Consider the following 22,066-nt stretch of genomic DNA (forward strand, 5'->3'; position numbering starts at 1 on the left):
TTTATGCATGTCCATCATCATCTGTAGTTCATACTGGATCGACCCTTAAGCTTGAACTTCATCTTGAGGAACAGGCAGAAGTAGAGCCCAATGAAGGAAGTGGTGGTGTGAAACAACAAAATGCCAGTGCGCCACAGTTCAGGTCATCGGCAGGTCAACGCTGAGTTCTACTTTAATGTTCTTAGGCGTCTGAGGAAGAATTCGGCACAAACTAATTAAACTGTGGCGCTCTGGCATTGCTCCATCCTGATGCGCATATTCAAAATGTGTGGAAAACATGCAAGTTATTGCAAACTATTGTTGCTCCACACCTTTACTACTGGCTGGATTTCGGTCCCTGTGATGTGTCTGATGAGGCTGATGGGTCCCTGTTTTAACACAACGGAAGATATCCAGTACATTCTGCAGATGGTGCGCCTAATGAATGAGACTGGTGTATCACTGCACAAGGTGACTTTGAAGGGGAAGGGGGCCAAACTTAAATGATTTCCTACTAATTGACTACAATCCCTTTAACCATTTTCCTCCATTAAGCTAGTATAAGTGGATTGCACTTAGATTTTTAAAATAGGGCCCAAAGAGTTGATCACTTGCTGCCACATTGTGGCATGATACACAGCACAGCACAGCATACATTACATTACATTACATTTGGCTGACACATTTTTAGCCAAAGCGACTAACAACATGGTAAACAGTTTAAGTTTTAAAGCAATTCTCAACAATTTTAGGACAATTTAAAAAATGGTAGAGTACAGTAAGAATAAGTGCATCAGTGAGTGCTGTTTTTAACAGTTACGTGTCAGTTCAAGACGGCTGGTAGTATAGTGCAATTCCTACTTGGGCAAAATGCAGACTAGTTTGGGGGAATAAGTCAAGGCTCTAGGCTCTCAAAGCTTCTTCTCATGTAGTCACTGCTGCAGTGCCAGTCATTTTCACCTTGTACTGGATCCATTCAGCTGGGGAAATTCAGTTCATGCTTAGCTATGAAATAGGTCTTTAGTTTTCTGCATTGAGGACCAATGCGCAACAACATTGGCGCCAGTGGGCTAATCTTCTTGATAATAACTTAAATAAAGTGAAGTCATTTAGTATGATATTTTTGTTTCAGTAGGCTATTTTGAAACATTATGGCTATGAATAAAAAATACCCTATGCTTTGACGCGGAGTCCCGACAGGTGGCGACATGCGATGTTGGGTGGGGTTGATGAAAATGCAACAGCTCACTGTCTACTGCTGTGTAGAACTGTGTAGAACTTCCCTTTATTTTGTCCTTCTCATGTCCTCAGAAAATGTACGCTACCTCAACTGTAGAGCCAATCCACTGACACTGAGAGATCAGTCCAGCTACAGGCTTACTCGTAAACAACACTCAATTCTGTACTTAATCACGTACCTCACACACTAAACAAAAACAGTTTTAAGTTACAATGATGTATGACACCATCTACTAAAAATAAAAAGTATTTTTGATTGAATTCTCATGAAATTATTTTTTACCCAATGGGAAACCAGCTCCAGTGGCGCAATCGGTTAGCGCGCGGTACTTATACGACAGTACGTAGCAGAGCAATGCCGAGGTTGTGAGTTCGAGCCTCACCTGGAGCAGAGTTTTTCATTGACATCAACTCCACGAAATCTCCAGAAGATCTCGTGGTAAGTCAGCATCCACTGCCGATACAGTCACTAAATTAGGAGCTGCACCAATTGAAGCAGAAAGCAATTTGTGCAGTGTGTTATTGGTTAGGCCTATAATGCGAATAACTGTGCAGTAGGATGATAAAATTGTGTTAAGCGTGCTTCTGAGATGGATGCGGTCTGCTGGTTTTTCCTCCATATGCTACATTTAAGTTCAAAGTCCATTAACCTACCCAAAAGTGCGCTCTGAACACAAGCTAGCCTATAACTAATTTGTTCTTTTGATATTCTTTCTTCTTTTAGTAATAGTTCATTAAATTGCCATTTAAGTCTTCTCTCCCTAATTGGCTTTCCAGTCTACTTTTCTGTGTGCAGACTTCAAACAGAGATATTTATAGGCGTATTTTGGCGGCATTTACAAAGCAACTAAATGACTCCTAGATGGCAGTGTTGTCCATTTTTTTGCGTGCCTCAGTCACACAAATCAGTAGCTCTTGACATCCATCGATTTCTTTGTCATTTTAATTAAATGCCACCCACCAATGCATAAACATGATGTGTAACGATTTAGATATAGGCCTACCTATGTATAGATAGCCTACTGGTGAACATCAAACACCATCTAAAAGGTTACTAAAACTTCCCTTGTTGAAGTAATCAAGACTGTATTAGCTACATAAATTACTAAATCATCAAGCAAGTAGGCCTTCACTAAAATAAGCAACATAGCACCATCCTCCAGGATATCTCTTTACTTTGTCAGATTAGACACCTAAAACATTACACTGCATTGCCAGCAGGAGTCAGTGTAAGCTCAGGGGAAGCTTGGGTCAGGGGAACCCTGAGAGTAAATCTAAAGAAAGTCTGCAGCAGAAAAAGACCTGTGTATGGCAAAAATGCACACTTTCTATAGCCTACTGAAGTAGAATCACAGGCCTACTTATGCTAAAACTAAAAACTCATGGCAATAATAAAGTAATTATGGGGTCTGAAATGTATTGACAGTATAGGCTAAAAGTAAAAGTGTCTTAGACTTTTTGAAGGATTTTTTTGTCAGCTCTTTAGGCAAAGTTCACTGCAATGCTATCCTAACCCTGTGTCACAGTAGGTGCACAACCACACATTCTGATAAAGCTTTGCCCCAAATCTTAATTTAAGTGTATACCTATAGCATTATTTTTACGGTGGTATATACCACATAGGCCTAATCATTTCTCAGCATTAGACAAACTGGCACTCTGGTCCTTTTGTGCATTTAGATTAATATCTGTCTGCCATCTATAATTTTAGGCTACAACAATTCACTCAAATGCATTAAAAGAAAAGTAATCTATTTTGAAAATGCAAGGGGTAAAAACTGGAGATTTATGTTAAAATTTAGAGGAGTGAAAGTAAAATGTTGCAAGAAAAGGAAATACGTAGAGTAGGCCTGCACATACCTGAAAATATTACCCAGACCCCCTAATGTTGGTGAATCGGTACCATTCAAGGAAATGAGTCTCATAGTGATTTTTGACAAGGTATATCACCCTAGAATTATACAATAAGTGATAGCATTGCATTTGGGGTAGCTTTTTGTGTTTTATCAGCATCATTATGTCCATTGTAAGTCTATGGAGGGATAGCATACGGGTGAATAGGTTAAAGTTTTAGATAGATATATCCCCACAAAACTTCCACAGCCGATTATTCACATTAAGTCAATATTTTTTTGTATTGCAACTTTCCTGAACTTTTATGTATATAAGTATGTAAATGAACCATCATCTACTGAAATATGCAATAATTTGCATACATTTTAAGTAGAGAAACCAGAACACTGGATATGGTCTGGTTCAAAATTCTTTTTTGTTTTTGTTTTTCATTTTGGACATATTAGAGTGAAATGTTATTACAGTGTCTTTTGAATTTGGGTATTTTGATTCGATCAAAAATACTTCCAACAGCCATAAAAAAAACAAATCAATTATCACCATTTTCACAACTCTGAACCAGAAATCTCCACTTACAAACACTAAAGTGTCCATTATACTCCTATATGCTGGAGGATTTCATAGAAGAGGTTGTTCATATGATGTGTAACTATAGCATGAAAAGTAAATACAAGTTCTGGAACATATATAGCATTTCAGCAAATTTATGAAGACATTTTTAAAAATACAGCATTTCAGGAATTTCAGAAATAGCATGTCACCCAAATGAAATACAAAAATAAATTTGAACCTGACTTTATTCAATGTTAAGATTTCTGTACTTGAAATTATTGCATAGGCAAATTATACATATTTTATTAGATAATGGCTAATTTACATATTTATACATACAATTCAACATGAAAAGCATCCAATACAAAAACATATTGACATAATGTAAATAATCAGCTGTGGAAGTTTTGTGGGTTATATTAGTTAAGATTTGTGGGCTATTCACCTGTAATATATCCCTGCATAAGTGTATAATAGACATAAACATGGTGATAAAACAATAAAAGCTACTGCAATGCTATCACTTATTTCCTAGGTGGCAAAAATCACCATGAGACTTATTTCCCTCAGATGGTACCAACCACCCCCTCTGGGTCAAGGACTATTACCAAAATCGTTACTTCCCACCTTGGAATATCTGTTTATCGATGCAGAGGAGTAATACTGTTAGGCTACACATGCAACCTGACACATTTGTTCATTTATGGCAGCCTAAAACAGCCTACTTCAAGGAAAACACTTTCTGCAGGCTGTCCTGCAGGGTTTTCTCTGCTATGATGTTTCTTCTTGTAATAAAGCACTCTTGCAGTTTTGGCCTCCAACAGCATTTTGCATGTGGTATTGTTTCACGTGCGAAAGATTAGATTGCATGGAACCATGACTTAGGCAATTAGAGTGTGATCTCTTTGGGCCTGCAGATTTGTGTTAGATCCAGGCGCATTGGTCCAAACTAAAACACTGATAGAAACTTAAATAGCTGTTCTAAGATAATATCAGTGTTTCAAGAAGTGAAATTATAATATACCTTATAGCATTAAATCCCAGATGACACAGTGAAAATGGCATCAAACAATTTAGGCAAATTTCAATGGCCAGAAAATAATAATTTTCAGGGACCATTAAGAGATCCTCATTCCACCTCAGTCACTCAGCAAACAGAACAGAAAGAACATGAAACTTTGATGTTTTTCCCATTAGGCCTTCCGTTGACTGGTTTAATGCACAATGCGCAAGCAAAAAATGGTCACGGACACTGGAAGTGAAAAGCTGTCTCACGGTTGATTGGCCCTCGCCGTTTTCTCACTCACGCAAGCTGGCAGGGCGAACTCTGACCCCCGCCTGCCTCTAAACTGCAGTGACACGGCGACACGGCCGAGCCGAATAGACCTGACTGGTGGAGAAGCGGGGACCGAGTGCCGGTCCGAGCTTGACCACAATCGCATTAGAGGCGAGCCACCAGTAAATAATTCAAACTCAGCAGTCGGAACAATGCAAACATGTTATCATTACAGTGTGTGTTAAATATTCATAACAGCAAGGGGAAGGCAGGGAGTGGGAACGCGATGAGTGGGGATGTGAGAGCACCCAGGCTCGCTTCGTTACTTTAGTCACCTGCCCAGGCGTCGTATCCGTTTATAAACACTTGAACACACGCCGAACAAAAAAGGCTACACACAGACTTGTGACCTAAGATTGCATGGGTTCTCTTTTTATGGCAAGTTTGTGTCCACATTGCTTTGTGTTTTCACACTGAAAAAGACAATAGTGTCCAGAAATCTCTAATGTGATCTAAAGATTGCATTACTAGGCCTATCAGTCAGGAGATTCATCTTCTCAGACATGTAAATGCCTGTGCAAATCTGAATGACATTTATGTCAGCCCCCTGCACTTCTTAACTCCTGTATTATTTATTTATTTATTTTAATTCAGTGTCTTATCTGAATAATCTGTTGAACTTAACTGAGCAGCTGCTTCTTATCCCTCAGCCCTCCATATAGGCTGCCACAGCAGCCGCAATTAATATGCACTAATTCCCAGAAATCCCAACAAAATCCTGCAGCTGGGCCACTTGACTGCGCTGCTCCTCTGCCCCCTGTCCACCTAAAATGTGTGTGTTCCACTGATGTGCGGTGACCACAGAGTGAAACTAATGGCCTTAACCCACGTTCAGTTTGCACGAACTCACACACACATGTGTGCATACACAAACACACAATATTGTTTTCCTGTCACTAAGAATAGGTTTGGTTGGTTGTTCAATGTCCAGCCGAATATCACTAAAATGTTGCAGATACAATGTACACTCTTGAGTTTTAGCGTCCCTCTCTCCCATCTCTGCATCGCACAGCTCGGACTGTCCCTCTCTGCCTTGTGGGGGACTCACACTTCATTCCTCTGTCTATGCTGCGTACACCATGAACTGATCATCATAGAGGCATATATGATAGCCCTTCCCTGACCTCTGAATTGATGTAATTTCTGTGTGGCTGGTACCGTGAGAGAATGACATGGGGAGAAGATGACATTTGAAAATCCCATCTTTAGCTGTGAGTTATTCTTTTGCAGCCTGTTCTGATCACAAAGCTCCTCATGCCATGTTCAGCCATGACCTAACCTCTCAACCTCTCACCTTTATCTCCTAAGCATATCCACTGTCCGAACTTACAGTACAACCTGTATTACAAATATGCATGGGATACTACACCATTTTAGAGTGTGTGTGTGTGTGTGTGTGTTAAGAGTATGAGAAGATGGAACAGGCAGTAATTATGTGACCTACATGTCCCTTCCCTGATCTGTCGGAAGTGAAAGAGAGAGAGCAGCTTTTTGTGTGCCGCTCCCTCGGAACAACCCAATCCCAGGCGCCGAGGTCTCAGTGGGCTTAGCTCTGTAAACAACGGGGATCATCCTGCAGATTTAAGAATGTGGACCACTTGCACTTGGAACAGGCGCTGAAAGAAGATTAGACATGACAAATTTTAATTTGTCTCTGCAGCTACCCTATAAGACGATCAAGCTGCTACTGTCCTTTTTTTTTGCGGCGCGGGGACTTGATATTCTAATGAGAAAGAGGATCTCTTTTTCTGAGCAATCAGGAGGATAAGAGTGGCAGGACAGGATAACGGGAATCACGGCACTTTCCAGATGAGGGTGGTGAGAAGGGGAGAGGCTCAGGGCAGCGCTGTGATTGAGCACTCAGATAAGACCATGAGATCAGTGAAGATTGATCAAATTTTATTCACACTAATCCCCTCCGAAAAAATAGCCACACACACTTGCGCCCTTCTCAAACTTGCAGACACACACATGCATACAAGCACGTACACACACACACACACACACAAACACACATGTACACGCACACACACACACATAAACGCTTACACATTCACAGACATACACACACACTCACACACACACACTAAAGGCTATGACAAGAGCACTGACACGCTTCCCTGCCCAGAGCTGAGCTTTGAGTGACATCCAATTCTGAGCATCAACATGTTCATCCAAGTTCCTCTGAGTCCCGAGAATGAGGTCTCAGTTAACGTCACACTGTCCAGAGATGGCCATGATAGCGTCTCTTGTAATCTAGAGTCTCTGATCCATGCAGCTTGTATTATTCCAGCCTGTCGGCATGTATTTAAAAGTAGAAAATCACTCCGAGACTTCCCCCAGAGACGCTGTTCCCCGTCTCAAAAAACATTCTTTTATCCTCAGTGTGATAGAGCTGACATCTGATGAGTTCTTTATTAATAAGACCGGACTTAATCGGATGTCAGCAACAGCAATAACAAAAATGACAACGACAATAATAATAATATTTTATTGAGGATGAAGGAGAGGAGAGTAATCTTGATGTGAGGTTGATGTAATCCTAAATCCTTCTACTAGTCAGATACTAAACCCTTACACACACACACACACACTGGCAGAATGCACTCACACGCCAACTCACACACATATGCAAAGCCTAAATTATGCTATATGGTTTACATCTTCATCACTACGTGCTGGTTTCTTTGCACGATGGGATGGTTTCAAGCCACTCAATTTTACTCACTGTAAGCCTCACTTTCATCTGCAATTTTGTCTGTCTCTCTCTCTCACTCTCTCTATCTCTTTCTCACTCTCTCTCTTTCTCTCTCACTCTCTCTCTTTCTCTGGGCAGATGGAGCTCCTTGGACTCCAAAAGAACAATGAGGAGGCATTCTAAGCAGAGTGGCATCTGGGTCACATGGGCTTTGTTTGGCTTTGGCACAGTTTCTCTCGAAGGCCTGAAGTAGGACATCGGCCCTCTGTCACCTCCTGATAGTGGGTCAAATAAGCAATTGACCAGTTTAGGGCTGAAGTTAAGTTTAAAGAATCAAAATCACATATGATGCATGACAACCCCATTATCCCAAATATAACTCCTTTGGAATCCTGTGTAAATCCTATGGTCAATTTAAACATAATTCCATCCATTGGTAAACAACAAGGCTAGCCTATTTTTCTGAATGAGACCAGCATTCCCTTGTACAGTGATACTATGACAGAGGGGCAAGAGAGATAGTTAGAGAGAGAGTGAGAGAGAGAGAGAGAGTTACACAAAAAGAGAAGTGTTTTTGAGTTATGGGCCTTGTTTTAAGGACTTAATTGAAGTCATTCCAGACAAAGTGATTGACAATTTTAATGACAGTTTTAATGACAACTGCATTGTTCTTTGTAATTGTTTATGAAGAATTGCTGATGCAGGGACTGAGAGTGTCACTAAAACACACACACACACAGAGGGAGAGAAAGGGAGAGAGAGGGGGAGAGAGAGAGAGAGACGTAACTCAGGCTGACAGGACTGCTGGCTAATTGAGAAGCAAAAGCCTTAACCTTTATGTGGAGTGTGTGAAACGTTCAAATGCTGTCAACACCATTAATGTCAACAATCCACACAGAAGGTAAGCAGTGAGTTAAAGATACACAGAACAAGAGAGTGATTGTGGAATATTTGGGAATGTAATGGCAAATGTCTTTCTTGCTTTTTTCTGAATTTTTTTTCAGTGACATTTGTTGATTTTGAAATTATTCAAATAATACATACATATGCTTAGTTCTAGGTGGCACACACACACACACACACACACAAATAGTTTCTCTTTAGTTGCATTGGGGAAGCAGAAGAATGGTAAGGTCGTGGGAAGGGAACGGAAAGACCAAGATGCGGTGCCAGTGAGAAGTCAGAGACCATCTTTTTTTCCTTAATATCCAGTCAAAATGGATATTCCAGTCTTTTTTTTATCAGAACAACAATACACAAACACATACATCAATGGCCTCCAATCTTTTTAATATTTACATAATTTTTAGCATTTCAGTCCATGTTATTGCACCTTGGTATACCACTCGTGCTGAATAATAGTAATTGTTTGATTTTATTTCTATGTTTTTAACATATAGCTGGATAATGTTAAATTCCAGTTGTAAGAATGACATAATTTCCATGTATATCAAAGGTTAAAAGAAGGGTTGTAGTGGAGGCTAAACGCAAGTTTATCCACCTCTGAAATTTCAGAAATAGAGTTTATTCACCTCTTTTTAGAGTTTATCCACCAATTGCAACTTTTAACATTCAAAATTGTATTATCCACATTCACAATATGTACACTCATCAACACTCTAGGAATGCCACTGGTATTGTTAACCACTGGTATTGATAACCTCCACCAACATTAAACATGTTCTGAATGGCTTTTTAAAAAATGTGATACTGCATGGCGCAGTCCACCGTACCGTGATCACAGAATTCATAGTTTATCCACCTCTTATTTTACCACTACACCCCTGGTTAAAAGTATATTAGTGTTTGGAAGTTGAATTCAGGTAATTATAACAAGATGATAACAAAAAGTAGTACTCCCAACGTCTGTTAGACCAGACAGACGTGCTTTTGTGAGAATCACTTTTACTTCATAATACTGACGACATACTACAATACTGTACAGTCTGTCTCAATCTCTGCACTGAATATTTAACACATCAGTTGGGAGAACCAACTTCATTTTAGTCTGCAGGGGGCAGTGGTCAGTCAAAAAGTAGGTTTGCACATTCCATTAGCCAATACTGACAAAGCCCCTTCCCTCTCTCTCTCGTTTCTCGACATTTTCACAGGCACTTGATGTTCATAGTGTAGATTTTGCTCTGGACACTTACATATGAACTACTCTGCCTGAGAAAGGTATATGACCTAAAGCTTGCAGATTTGAAAAACTATTGCACAGATCTGAAGTGCAGATTTTCATGATAAACTCCATCACCTGTCATCTTAAGGATATGATTCCTAGATAGAGACAATGTCAATCACAATGTCATGTAAAAATACCAAACTGATCAACATTCAAAATGTCAAGGGCATTCCTGGCGAATGTGTTTGATACTATAGCGTTTATTTTATTTTATGTTTACTTTTCCATAATATCTAAACAGGCATGTCTGAATTGAATTCCAATGAAAGAAAGTAAATAGATCAGCTGAGGTGTGTGTCTAACCTGCACCAGGATTTTACAGAGCTGTCGATCCACTGACAGTCATGAGTATTACGAATAGTGGTGTAATATGACCTATAAGAATAGCATATCTTGTGGTCATACAGATACAACATAATGGTAACCGTTAAGACACATACAAATGCAGCAAGTGTGATTACCATAGTAATTTTGCTCTGCACATGCTTAGTAGCCTCCTCTATGATTGATGGTGGGACATTTCAAGGTTGTTTGCCTCTCCAGTTAGAAGATATTGGCCCAAGTCATTGTGCAAGATTTTTCATGTCACAACCTCACTTTCACATTGAATAACCTCTTTTCCTTATAACACAGCTAAAAGGGAAGCTGGTCTTACAACAACCTCGGGTCTATTTGTGGATGACAACAACTGTACATTTTCCATTTGGGAGCAGGGGGGAAATAAGTATTGAACACATTTTTTAAGTATACTTCCAATTTGGCTATTTGCATGAATTTTTCACCAGACGTTAGTATTAACTTAAAGGGGTGGTTCAGGATGTTGGACATAGGACCTCATTTCCAAGTAAGCAAGTGTGATATTTATCAGTGGAGACCGTTTTGAACACGTTTCATCCAGTCCTTCTAATTGGAGAGTTTGCAGGTTCTAGGCTAGCGCAAGTCAACGGTATGTGTTAGCCTGCCACTTACACTATTCTATCAACACAGACATTTACATCGATTGTCTGGAATTTGCCTCGGGTATACTTTGGAGTGGGTAAGACTGTTTTTAGTGGCAGGCTAACACATACCGTTGACTTGCGCTAGCCTAGCACCTGCGAACTCTGCAATTAGAAGGACTGGATGAAACGTGTTGAAAACGGTCTCCACAACTTCACACTTGCTTACTTGGAAATGAGGTCCTATGTCCAAAATCCTGAACCACCCCTTTAAGGTAATCCACACATATTAAAAAGTCCAAACATTAAAGGAAAATTCCGGTGTAATATTGACCTAAAGTGTGTTGAAACATGATAACAAGTGTGAACGTATGTCTCATAGCTCATCTCGGCTTGTCTGGTATCATGTTTCAACACACTTTAGGTAAATATCACACCTGAATTCTCCTTTAATGTCCATAAGTATTAACCTGACTCTCGCCAGATGAATTTCGTTCCGCCTAGCTCCACTCACATCCATCTGGGATCGGTTCCGTTGAGAGTGATTTCGGCACCAGATTGTATGGTAGTGCCAATCAGGACGCAGGGAGGTGTGAGTGGTTGAAGTAGCACGTCAATAGATGACGGACAAGTGGCTTATCCAATCATATGCAAGGATTTTTGATAAGGCCCAGCCTTCTGAAGCACCACTCCAATGGATCAATCCCAGATGGATGAGTGGAGCTAGGCGGAACGAAATTCATCTGGCGAGAGTCAGGTTACATAAGTATAGAGTTATGAGTAAAAAAGTGTAATGGCACAGGGGAAAATTATTGAACAAGCTAAGAAAAAGCAGTAAAGGCAAGGAATGGCAAGGAACAAGCTAGTTAGAGTAATTATCCCTCCTATCTGTGCGAATTAATATAAGCTGGGTTAGTACATATTGATGGGATATAAAAAGGTTTTTCATTACTAAGGTGGCACACAAGAAACATTTCATGAAGCGCTTTCAGATATAACCTCCGGAGTACATGCGGAGGTTTGTCAAACGGAGGTCCTACCCTTCGGATGATTCAGATATGATGCTAACCTGCGGACCTAATACTGACCTTATACGGACGTATGTGTGAACGACATACACGCACATTACAGAATCTCCGTGTGGTTGTCAAGTGAGGGGTGGGGGCTTAGAGTTCACAAGATGCGAGATATATGACGCAGAATATATGCGGCCGCTGCCTGTCACAGCTGCTTTTTGTTTACAAAGTGTAGCCTATGTATTATAGGCTAAAGAAGAGAAATCTATTGTGCGTAGGCTAATACTTGAAGTAGGATAGTCACCTAAGTGCGCACATACAGTATTTGTATGTGTGCTTCGAGTAAACACATTTATCTGTTTTCAACGTAATGCAGGCGCGCGGGAACATATTTTTGACCATGGGTGCTGAATAACAAAATAATGGATGTCCCACGATTTCTCCCCTAGCATGATATGATTTGAATTTAGACAGCTACGCCATTTCAACGCAGTGTATGAGTAGGCCTAAGAGGGAGAAGTTTTATAATGCCCTTGCCACTCCGACTCATCAATAAAAACTGCGTGCACACACACCAGACCAGCACTTGACTTTACATCATTAAACTATTTCAGTATATTGCTTTTCTGATTGTCAAAACCACACCTAACTTATGGCGTCTCCACTCCACAGCAAAAGTGTCCTAACCACGTTACAGCTGTTTCTATCTGAGCGACTCCAATAGTGAGAGGATTTCAGTGTCATATTTCGGTGGCACTAGCTAAGCTGTCGTGGAACTCGAGATGACATGTCTACTGATAGGCAACAGGTCTCACCAACACGAAATTCTAATTGCAAAAGATGCATCCTACCTCATCTGTTGTACTGTAGTTATTCGAAATTGGGCTTTTCACAATCCAACGATATATCCAAAGTGCGAACTAGTTGGTGATGGTTTATGAAAACTGCCAGTATGCATGCTACACGGAGTTCTGACAGGGCTGTGCATGGCCTAATAAACAGGCAAGATATAACCCACGATCGCCATGGTTTCGTTGTCAATTCGTGTTTGTGGTAATAATGACAGCAACAATAAAACCATCTGTATCTTACGATCTTCATCATTCTTGACAGATCACCAGCCTCCTCTGGATGGTCATATGCATAATTAGCCTATAGCCTACCTTTAGTTTTCATTTAATTTTAAACACGAATCTACTGTCTTTACTGCCGGGGGAGAAAAAAATCCTGTATTCTTTTCTGTAGCCTAATTCTGCCTAAGGCTATCAATGAACAGAAAACCATGTTGGCTAACAATTTATTAAATACTCCTGTTATTGTCGTCAACGACGTCGCTGTAGGCTACTGCCTTTTCAGCGCCTTCTGCTTATGATGATTCAGTCTTTTGAATTCGTTTGGCCTTGCCATGCATTTGTAGGCTACAACGTGCCATTCCCTTCATGTGTTTTATCAAAATGTTGTATGCCCTCATGGACAGTAGCTCCGTGATGTCTGCATCTTTCCATGTCGGAGATTTTCTGGACAGCACTATGCCACTCCATCATAACACTGGCATTAAAGTCAGATTTAACCACATGGACGCACGAAAGAAACGTCACCAACACGCCCTCTCACTAGGTGTGAATTTTAACCGCATGTTCTACGCCTCGTTCAGACACAGCACATTTACATAATGTCCGGAGGAAATACTAGGTCGGGGGTAGTATAAACACCGGGTGAATTCGGACTTCCATATGACCGGTTATGTCGTTCAGATATACGGCCCCACCGTTTAACATCGGCAGAACCTCCGGTCTTACACGTATGTCTGAAAGCGCTTATGGTGAGTAAAAGCAAGAGCTCTCCCAAGACCTTTGCACGCTTGCAAAACATATCAATGGAACTGGTTACAGATGCATTTCAAAACTTCAGAATCATCCAGTAAGCAGTATTGGAGCCTTTATCTGCAAGTGGAAGGAACATCACTGCATCATCAACCGGCCATGCACAGGATCTCCTTGCAAAGTTTCTGACCAGGAAGTCAGAAGAATAGTCAGAAGAGTAGCCCAAGAGCCAAGGACCACTCAGAGAAAGCTCCAGAAAGACTTGGAGGCTTGTGCTTACCCCGTACGACTCTATTACCAAAGAAAAACATGTTGAAGCTCATTGAAAGTTTGCTACACAACATTTGGACAAGCCTACTGTAATTTCCAAACTTTTAGCCATTGGTGATACATTGATTTTGCAAAATTTCTTCAGCTATGAGCAAGGGCGTGGGTTTGGTCTCAGTTTTGGACACATCCCTCAACTCCTGTTGTCACGATACCAACATTATTGTTTCAATACCAAAACCAAGTGAATAATCTTGATTTTAATACTTTGGCGATTTTTTAAAATGTGATTTGGTTTGGAGGCCCCCACCACCTTGACGCCATCAGTAGGCCTACTATTGAATATTGTGTGATCATCCACATCAGTGGCAATCATAGAATTTGATTGACCCTCCACACACACACACACACACACACACAGAAAGTTTCTATTTCATATTTTGGAAATTACTTTATATATTGTATGTTGTTAATTATTTATAGTATATTATGATCTGCATAATTACTAATAGCTTTTATAAATACATATTTAGTCATTTGAATACATCATATTGATATTTAAATTATTAGGCTACACTTTTCTTTAGTATCATCGCATTTGTGGTCTGTAAGTCTAATTGAGTGCCTGTCACTTTAAGAAGAATGTGAACAAGCTTTCAGTCTCACGGTTTTAGGCTAGTGGAAAATAGTTTTGCATTGTGCAAGGATATGTGGATTCAATTCATCACGTTTGCTATGTCATTAGATAAAATAAATGTTCAAAAAACTAACAAGTCAAAGAAAATCTTTCTAGGATGAGATCATACTGTAGAAGAGATAAGTGCCTCGCAATGTTTATTTCTAAATGCACCATACTTTATCTTTTATACATTCATAAATACATTGGCCAGAATATAGGAACAGGAAAATGTCTCGGATCTATTGTTTATTGTGACTGCAAGATTGGTAGCCCAATTAACAGTCAGTGTTACACACCCCTATTCAACATGACTCTTGGTCAACCTTGGTTAAAAGATTACAGAAGCTAGGTTTAGCTGTGACAATATCCTGGGTAATATCCTAACAGTTAATGCTATTTTCCACAGTAAAATACGCATTTGAAAGCCTGATCACCAATTGCCAGTTTGTATGGCTAGTTACTCTGCCTACTTACAGTAAACTCTGCATGATGAAAAAGCTCTGAATGTACCTTTTCTTCTTTGGTGGCATAGCTGATCTACAAAGCACAAAAGAGGGCAAAATGTGCATGCTGAAGGGTAAAGGGAATATTAAAATGTTTTGCACTGGCCTTTTTTGGGTTATATATTGGTAGACATCCCTGATAACTTATCCTATACGGACACACTCGCTCGCTTTTCAGCCAGTGTCACCACAAAGTGAAGTAGGCCTAGCCTAGGCTATGCTTTGACACTGTTGTGCGTGTCAAATAAACCCCCTTCGGTTGCAGCCAATCAAATGACAGTGTTTCGTTTACTGTCGCCTTGGACGTCGGAATAGTCCAAATAGCATAAAGGAGTTCGCTAAAATATTGGTGGGGACAATTTTGTCATCTCAAAATATTGATTGGGACTAGTCCATAGCGTCCCACCCTAAACCTACACCCATGGATTCATAACGTTACTTCGTACTTTGCCTAAACCTTACAAACTGACAATAAACAGCATTGGTAGTCAGGAAACAATGTGGGCCTACCTTTGCTGTAAACAAATGTACACTTTCTTACCGACTGCAATTTTTGATGCAGGCGTTGCTACTACTGTTTACCACAGCCAGCCATTATCTCCATAGAGGTATTATATATAACAGGAGAGAGTGATTAAGTCCCGCCCTCTATACAAATGAATGGCGGAGGCTAGGCTAGTAAATCTGGCCAATTCATAGTCAACGCCATATTGAACACTGGGGCTCAGATCTAGCGCCAGTCGGCTCTGACCATGCGCCAAGTTCCAAAGCTGAAAATGACGCATGGGCCAACGTCGATTTTTATTGTACTGTAAAAAAAGAGTCGTCCTCCAGTTCAGAGGGTGGCGATAATGCACATACCTTGCTTGCCACGTAACAAGAAGAAGAAAAAGTTGCTCGGGAACGTGCATGGAGTCCAAGTGGAGTATGGGAAAGGGGAAAAAAATACTGTTTATGTAGTCAGTGCATTACCTTCTTGTTCTGGGGCCGTATTCACAAAGAATTTTAAGGCTAAAAGTAGCTCCTAAGTGGCTAATTTAGGAGCAACTCCTAAAAATAATGGGCATGTCACTCCTAACTTTAGGACTCCTAATTTTTCTCACTAAAAGTAATTCACGAAGCATTTTAGACCTAAAAGTAGCGCCTAAGTCTGGGACAGCTTAAAAGAAGTCGAGAGGACTCCTAACTCACTAAGACCTATTCACAAATAGCTTTTTGTGGCATTTCACGTTGCGATGAACAATTTTGCATTCATAAAAGGGACGCAATAACGCCACCAACAACAACCAAAACTACTCATTGTTAACATGTAAATTAAATGTAACGTTTCATTGTGAATCAAATTAAAATGTTCTCCTCTTTGCAAACGTAGGCATATGGTGACAGATTAATTTAATAATGTTGCAATGATACTGCATCAATCCGTAGGCCTATGTTTCATTAGGCTACTAGGCTATTTGTTTTGCCTTACTCTTTATTCATTTAGGCTAGGCCTTTTTATTCAGTTATTCATCATCTTCCGTCCTTCGCACTACTTGTGTAGCGCACGCATTCTCAGACCTGTCACCTGTCACTCATCATCGTAAGGGAGGTGTTTGGAATCATTCCCGCATTACAATCATCAGCCAATCAAGGTGGTCACTTCAGTCAAGCTCGTGCATGAGTAATGACGTCATCCATAGCAATAGGGACTCTTTTTTAGTTTAGGAGTTGTCATTTTTCCTTACTAAGAGTAGGTCTGAAAGGCTTTGTGAATAACTTTTAAGAGAAAACTCCTAGCTAAAATCTTTTAGTGCGATTTAGGAGTACTCCTAGTGGTAAGATAAAAGGCTTTGTGAATACGGCCCCTGGTGACTATTTTGAATGGAGAAAGTCTATAAGTCGATTACCAAATGCGGCACAAGCTTCTGTCAATTGACACAAGTGGACAAGAGTTCGGTAATCAACTTGTACAGACTTTCTTCTCACAAGATGGAAGAAGACCTGGGGCCGTATTCACAAAGAATTTTAAGGCTAAAAGGAGCTCCTAACTGGCGAATTTAGGAGCAACTCCTAAAAATAATGGCCGTGTCACTCCTAACTTTAGGACTCCTAATTTTTTTCACTAAAAGTAATTTACAAAGCATTTTAGACCTAAAAGTAGCACCTAAGTCTGGGACAGCTTAAAAGAAGTCGAGAGGACTCCTAACTCACTAAGACCTATTCACAAACCCTTTTTGTGGCATTTCATGTCGCGATGTTTTGAAATGCGAATGCAGCTACAGGAGCTTCCAATCGCGAGGGAACAATTTTGCATTGTAGGCAAAAAAGGGATGCACCACCAACAACAAACAAACAAACAACAAACTCATTGTCAACATGTAAATTAAATGTAACGTTTCATTGTGAATCAAATTAAAATGTTCTCCTCTTTGCAAACGTGGGCATAGGCTATGGTGAGAGGTTAATTAAATAATTTTGCAAAGATACTGCATCAATCCGCATATTTCATTAGGCTACTAGGCTATTTGTTTTGCCTTACTCTTTATTCATTTAGGCTAGGCCTTTTTATTCAGTTCAGTTTATTCATCATCTTCCGTCCTTCGCACAACCTGTGTAGCGCACGCATTCTCAGACCTGTCACTCATCAGGGAGGTGTTTGGAATCATTCCCGTGTTACAATCATCAGCCAATCAAGGTGGTCACTTCAGTCAAGCTCGTGCATGAGTAATGACGTCATCCATAGCAACGAAGGTTCACACTACATTTTTCCTTACTAAAAGTAGGTCTGAAAGGCTTTGTGAATAACTTTTAAGAGAAAACTCCTAGGTAACATTTTTAGTGTGATTTAGGAGTACTCCTAGTGGTAAGATAAAAGGCTTTGTGAATACGGCCCCTGAAGAAGAGCCATGGGGGTAGGCAAACGTTGAGAAAGTGTACAACCTATTGGAGACTATACGAGACCACTTAGAGTTCCATTGCTCCTTATTCGTTTTGGCTTCAATTTGACATCAAATAACTTTGGGAGCCTTAATATGACCACTGCTTATTTCAAAAGAAATATGACACAGCATCACTCTGTCTCGATTGGTGTCCTTCCGTCAGTACACTTTAATGCAGTGTGTTGTGTGCACTGTGTGCTTACTTGCATAGTGCGTGAATTTCAACTCTGTGCACATAACAGAAATGATGATTGCAACATTTAAAAATACTGGTGTCCTGTATTTGACAGTGACATGGTCGTACTTTGTCAAAACATGAACAGTTTGTGCAGTGTAACCGGAAGGTTTTCAGACATTTTGTTATGTTTCAGACTCATCTTAAAAATTGATTCAATTCATCACTCTGCACACAATGGTCCAATACTCCACAAAAAAACAGGTGTTTGGAATGTTTTGTAAATTTATAAAAAATAAAAGACTGAAATATTGCATTTACATTGAGCTCTGGTGCGTCCTACTTCTAGGCTATCAATGGTCCTTGAGATGCTTCTGCTTAATAGGAGTCCACCTGTGCCTAAATTAATTCATACAATAGGATATTATTAGGAGAGGCATATATAAGGTCCCACAGTTGATGGTGTATGTCAAGGGGACTTCACATTGCATGTGTTGCGCTCGCCGCCAGGTTGCTCTTGGTTGAGGTAATGTCCAAAGATTTTTTGTTGTGGTTGCCGCCGGGCTCAGCGCAAAAGACTTACAGAATCAACAGATTTACAGTGTGCCGGGGTCAAAGTTCAACATGGTTGAACTTCGGCTGCGGTATGCATAGGAGCGGCAAAGTGGCAAAATGCAGCTTGCGCTGCGCTTTGCTCGGCGCAGCAGCAGGCCAAGCCATTGAAAATAATGGGTTTCATAGAACAGAGCTGCCGTTTGCACATGCAATGTGAACCCCGCTTCAGTGTGAAAACCAACCACGAGGTCGAGAGAATTGGTGGAGTGCTGCACTGATGGTTCTCTCATCTTCACATATCCTCTGAATCTCATTCATAGTGACCACTGGGTCCTTGGTTAACTGTCTGACAAAGGCCCTTCATCCCGGATTACTCAGTTTGGCTGAGTGGTCAGATCTAGGAAGACTGTTGGATGTTCCAGACTTTTCCATTAGAGAATGATAGACGCTACCGTGCTATTGGGCATTTTCAATGCTGCAGAAATGTTCTTGTATCATTCCCCAGATCTGTGTCTGCACACTACCCTCAGAAACATAACAAAATGTGAAAAACTTGAAAGGGTCTGAAAACTTTCCGGTTGCGCTTGTAACATCTTTAAAGTGTGTTTTCCACTGCTTCTGCTCCAGGCTCCTCAACCACAATTATCACGAGTTTGAAAATGCTCCCTCCCCTTCTGCTATGTAGCCAAGATGGCATCCATTAAGGACGAAAACTTTTTGACTGTTATGAGTGCACCATCCGGGTACTTGCAGTGCACTTTGTGCCGTCGTCAGAGTTTTCAGTGTGAATGCACTCATGCAATCAAATTCGGTATTTTAAGTAGGCTACAGATGTACAGAAGGGAAGTAACTGTATTCTCTGAATAAGAAACTGGAAGGCAGTTTGGGGAGTCCATGGGAAGGCTAGAGTCATTTCAAATATACACAGAAGAGATGTTAAATTATTAGTGCTATAGGTAGGGGATTTCACACAGTGGCAAATCAACAACCAAGCCTACAGTATTTACCGTCAAACCCAAAATCACTAACAAAAACATCACCAACAGAACAGCCTTCCTTCATAGGTGTTTCACTGAATTAGGCAAATTCCAGACAATCGATGTAAATGTCTGTGTTGATAGAATAGTGTAAGAAATACTACTACCCTCGCATCGCGTTGCAATAGTTATACTTTGTTCCCTGAAGTTGGTAGTAGTCATTTAAGCAACTCAGCGGCAGACTGATATTACCAAGGCTACTAGGTATCCCCATTGGAGTGCGCTTTACTGTTTACTTTTCGGCGCAGTACTACTAACCGGAGCAAGTATAATTCCGCCGCTGCTAAGAAACTAGTCCCTCAAAATGTAATGCGATCGTTGAAATGCAAGGATAGATGTTAGACATAAAACTATCAACACAGACATTTACATAGATAGTCTGGCGTTATAATTTATTTGCCTCGGGTGTACTTTGGAGCGGGTAAGACTGTTTTTAGTGGCAGGCTAACACATACCGTTGACTTGCGCTAGCCTAGCACCTGCGAACTCTGCAATTAGAAGGACTGGATGAAATGTGTTGAAAACGTTCTCCACTGATAAATATCACACTTGCTTACTTGGAAATGAGGTCCTATGTCCAAAATCCTGAACCACCCCTTTAAGACGAGGTGATCTCAGGTATTGACTTGGGACTATATTTGGGCGAAGCACTGCAACTTGGGTGCAGAGGTTGTCCGTGATGTGTTGCATGATATCTCTGTGCGAAAGTAGCAGTGCTTCGCCCCAATATAGTCCATGTTAATGTTTATGGCTTAAAACAGCAATTTATTTTGATGTAGTGAAGTTACCCCTTAAAGCTAGCTATATTCAGTTGTAAATGCAGTTCAGTTGATGTTGTTTTGGTACCACTTGTTATAATTGGAAAATAGACCCAGGTTATTATACTGTAGGTCTGAGTTTCTCTTTAAACTGATCTAGAGGATTGTGTTCTTTAATTTGTGCTCTAGAAGATGACACATGTCAAGACTTCAAATCAATTCAATCCAATCCAATTCCATTCACAAAACTATATTTATTCCCGAGGGGACCTTTCATCTAGCCTGACGTCATCATACTCAATTCTAGTCAGAATTTTCAAGTTGTTTCGAGTTCAGAAGGTGGATAGCCTCAAAAGTAGTCCTTCAAAGTTATTGTGGTATTTAGACACGTGTGAGGCGGTCAGAAGGAACAGTTGGAACTGTGCCAACTGTACACGTGCAGTTCCCATTGTGTTTGTGTCAAATGGAGTTTGGCCTGTATAAGACTACAGAGCAATCAGACTAGCCTACAAAACTGCACATGCAGACAAATGAAAGGTTTATTTGACATATTTGAGCTGATGACAATGATTATATTCTGTTTTCTGTGCTTATCTGCAAATTACCAATTATCTGATGTTATAAAAAGTCAGACCCTCACCCCATCTCGAAAAGAAAGTCTTACCAAATTCTAGCATCCAGAACCTGATCTTGATGATTATGTAAGGAGACAGATATCCTATTGGCCTGGGATATCCAATGTCCTAGCCTGGCTAGCGCCACCACTTCTCAATGAGACGTGGTCTGGAAACCAAACGTTCATTTTCTCGTATTTGAAAAAAATGCCCAGTTCCGTTTATTGGGTGCCACGGATGTCTATCAAATGCGTCTGTGCATAGCTCATCATCGTCTTGCTTTCCCCCTTGTTCTGTGATTGGTCCCCTATCTCAGGCGAAAATTTGCTCCATGGTCTCCAGGCTGCCTCAGCAGCGTGAATCAAATTGCGCGCAAGGCAGCATGGGAACACCCAGGCTACCAATGTCCAGGGGTGAGAGCAAAAATACAAAAAAGTGTCAGTTTGTTCCACTTTAGCTTACAACCTCTTTCCTCTCACCAGAACCAAAAACTTCCTGAAAGATTGATATGCTTTTCCTTCCCAAACTAGGGTGCACAGTGTAGCCTACTAGCTTTGTTGCCTTCCAGTCTTGATACTGAATCCAACTGACAACTAGCCTAGAAATCTAGACGCACCCTAGCGGCGGCAAATTAATTTGCTCAGCCTGTACGTCTAGTATCAAACCATAGGGATTTCTATTGGCTGACGCCGTGGACGTCATCCAATCACAGCGCTCTATTTTGTAACAGGATAACGACAGTCCTGCTACAGTGAACAACAAGGTGGCTATGGCGAACGAAGAGCGGTTGTTTGAATCGGCGTTGGCGTCAACTTTGGAGGAGTTGGACTTTGAAAATTGAGCAACACAATGCACTTAAGTCATTCCTTTCGAAGAAGGATGTATTTGCCGTTTTGCCGACCAGATACGGATATGGTCGTAGCGCTGGCCTATTGCA

General features: G+C 40.6%; 1 non-coding gene across 1 annotated transcript; it reads left to right on the plus strand.

Annotated features, from left to right (window-relative positions):
- Positions 1–1,515: 1,515 nt before the first annotated feature.
- Positions 1,516–1,609, plus strand: trnai-uau (transfer RNA isoleucine (anticodon UAU)). The gene is made up of 2 exons: positions 1,516–1,553; positions 1,574–1,609. It is a non-coding gene; the product is annotated as a tRNA-Ile (tRNA).
- The last annotated feature ends 20,457 nt before the right edge of the window (positions 1,610–22,066 follow it).

Source organism: Alosa pseudoharengus, unplaced genomic scaffold, assembly GCF_046254945.1.
Source record: "Alosa pseudoharengus isolate Yale_2024_CS ecotype anadromous, Long Island Sound unplaced genomic scaffold, YU_APseudo_1.1 YU_APseudo_1.1_scf_20, whole genome shotgun sequence".
Classification (NCBI taxonomy): domain Eukaryota; kingdom Metazoa; phylum Chordata; class Actinopteri; order Clupeiformes; family Clupeidae; genus Alosa; species Alosa pseudoharengus.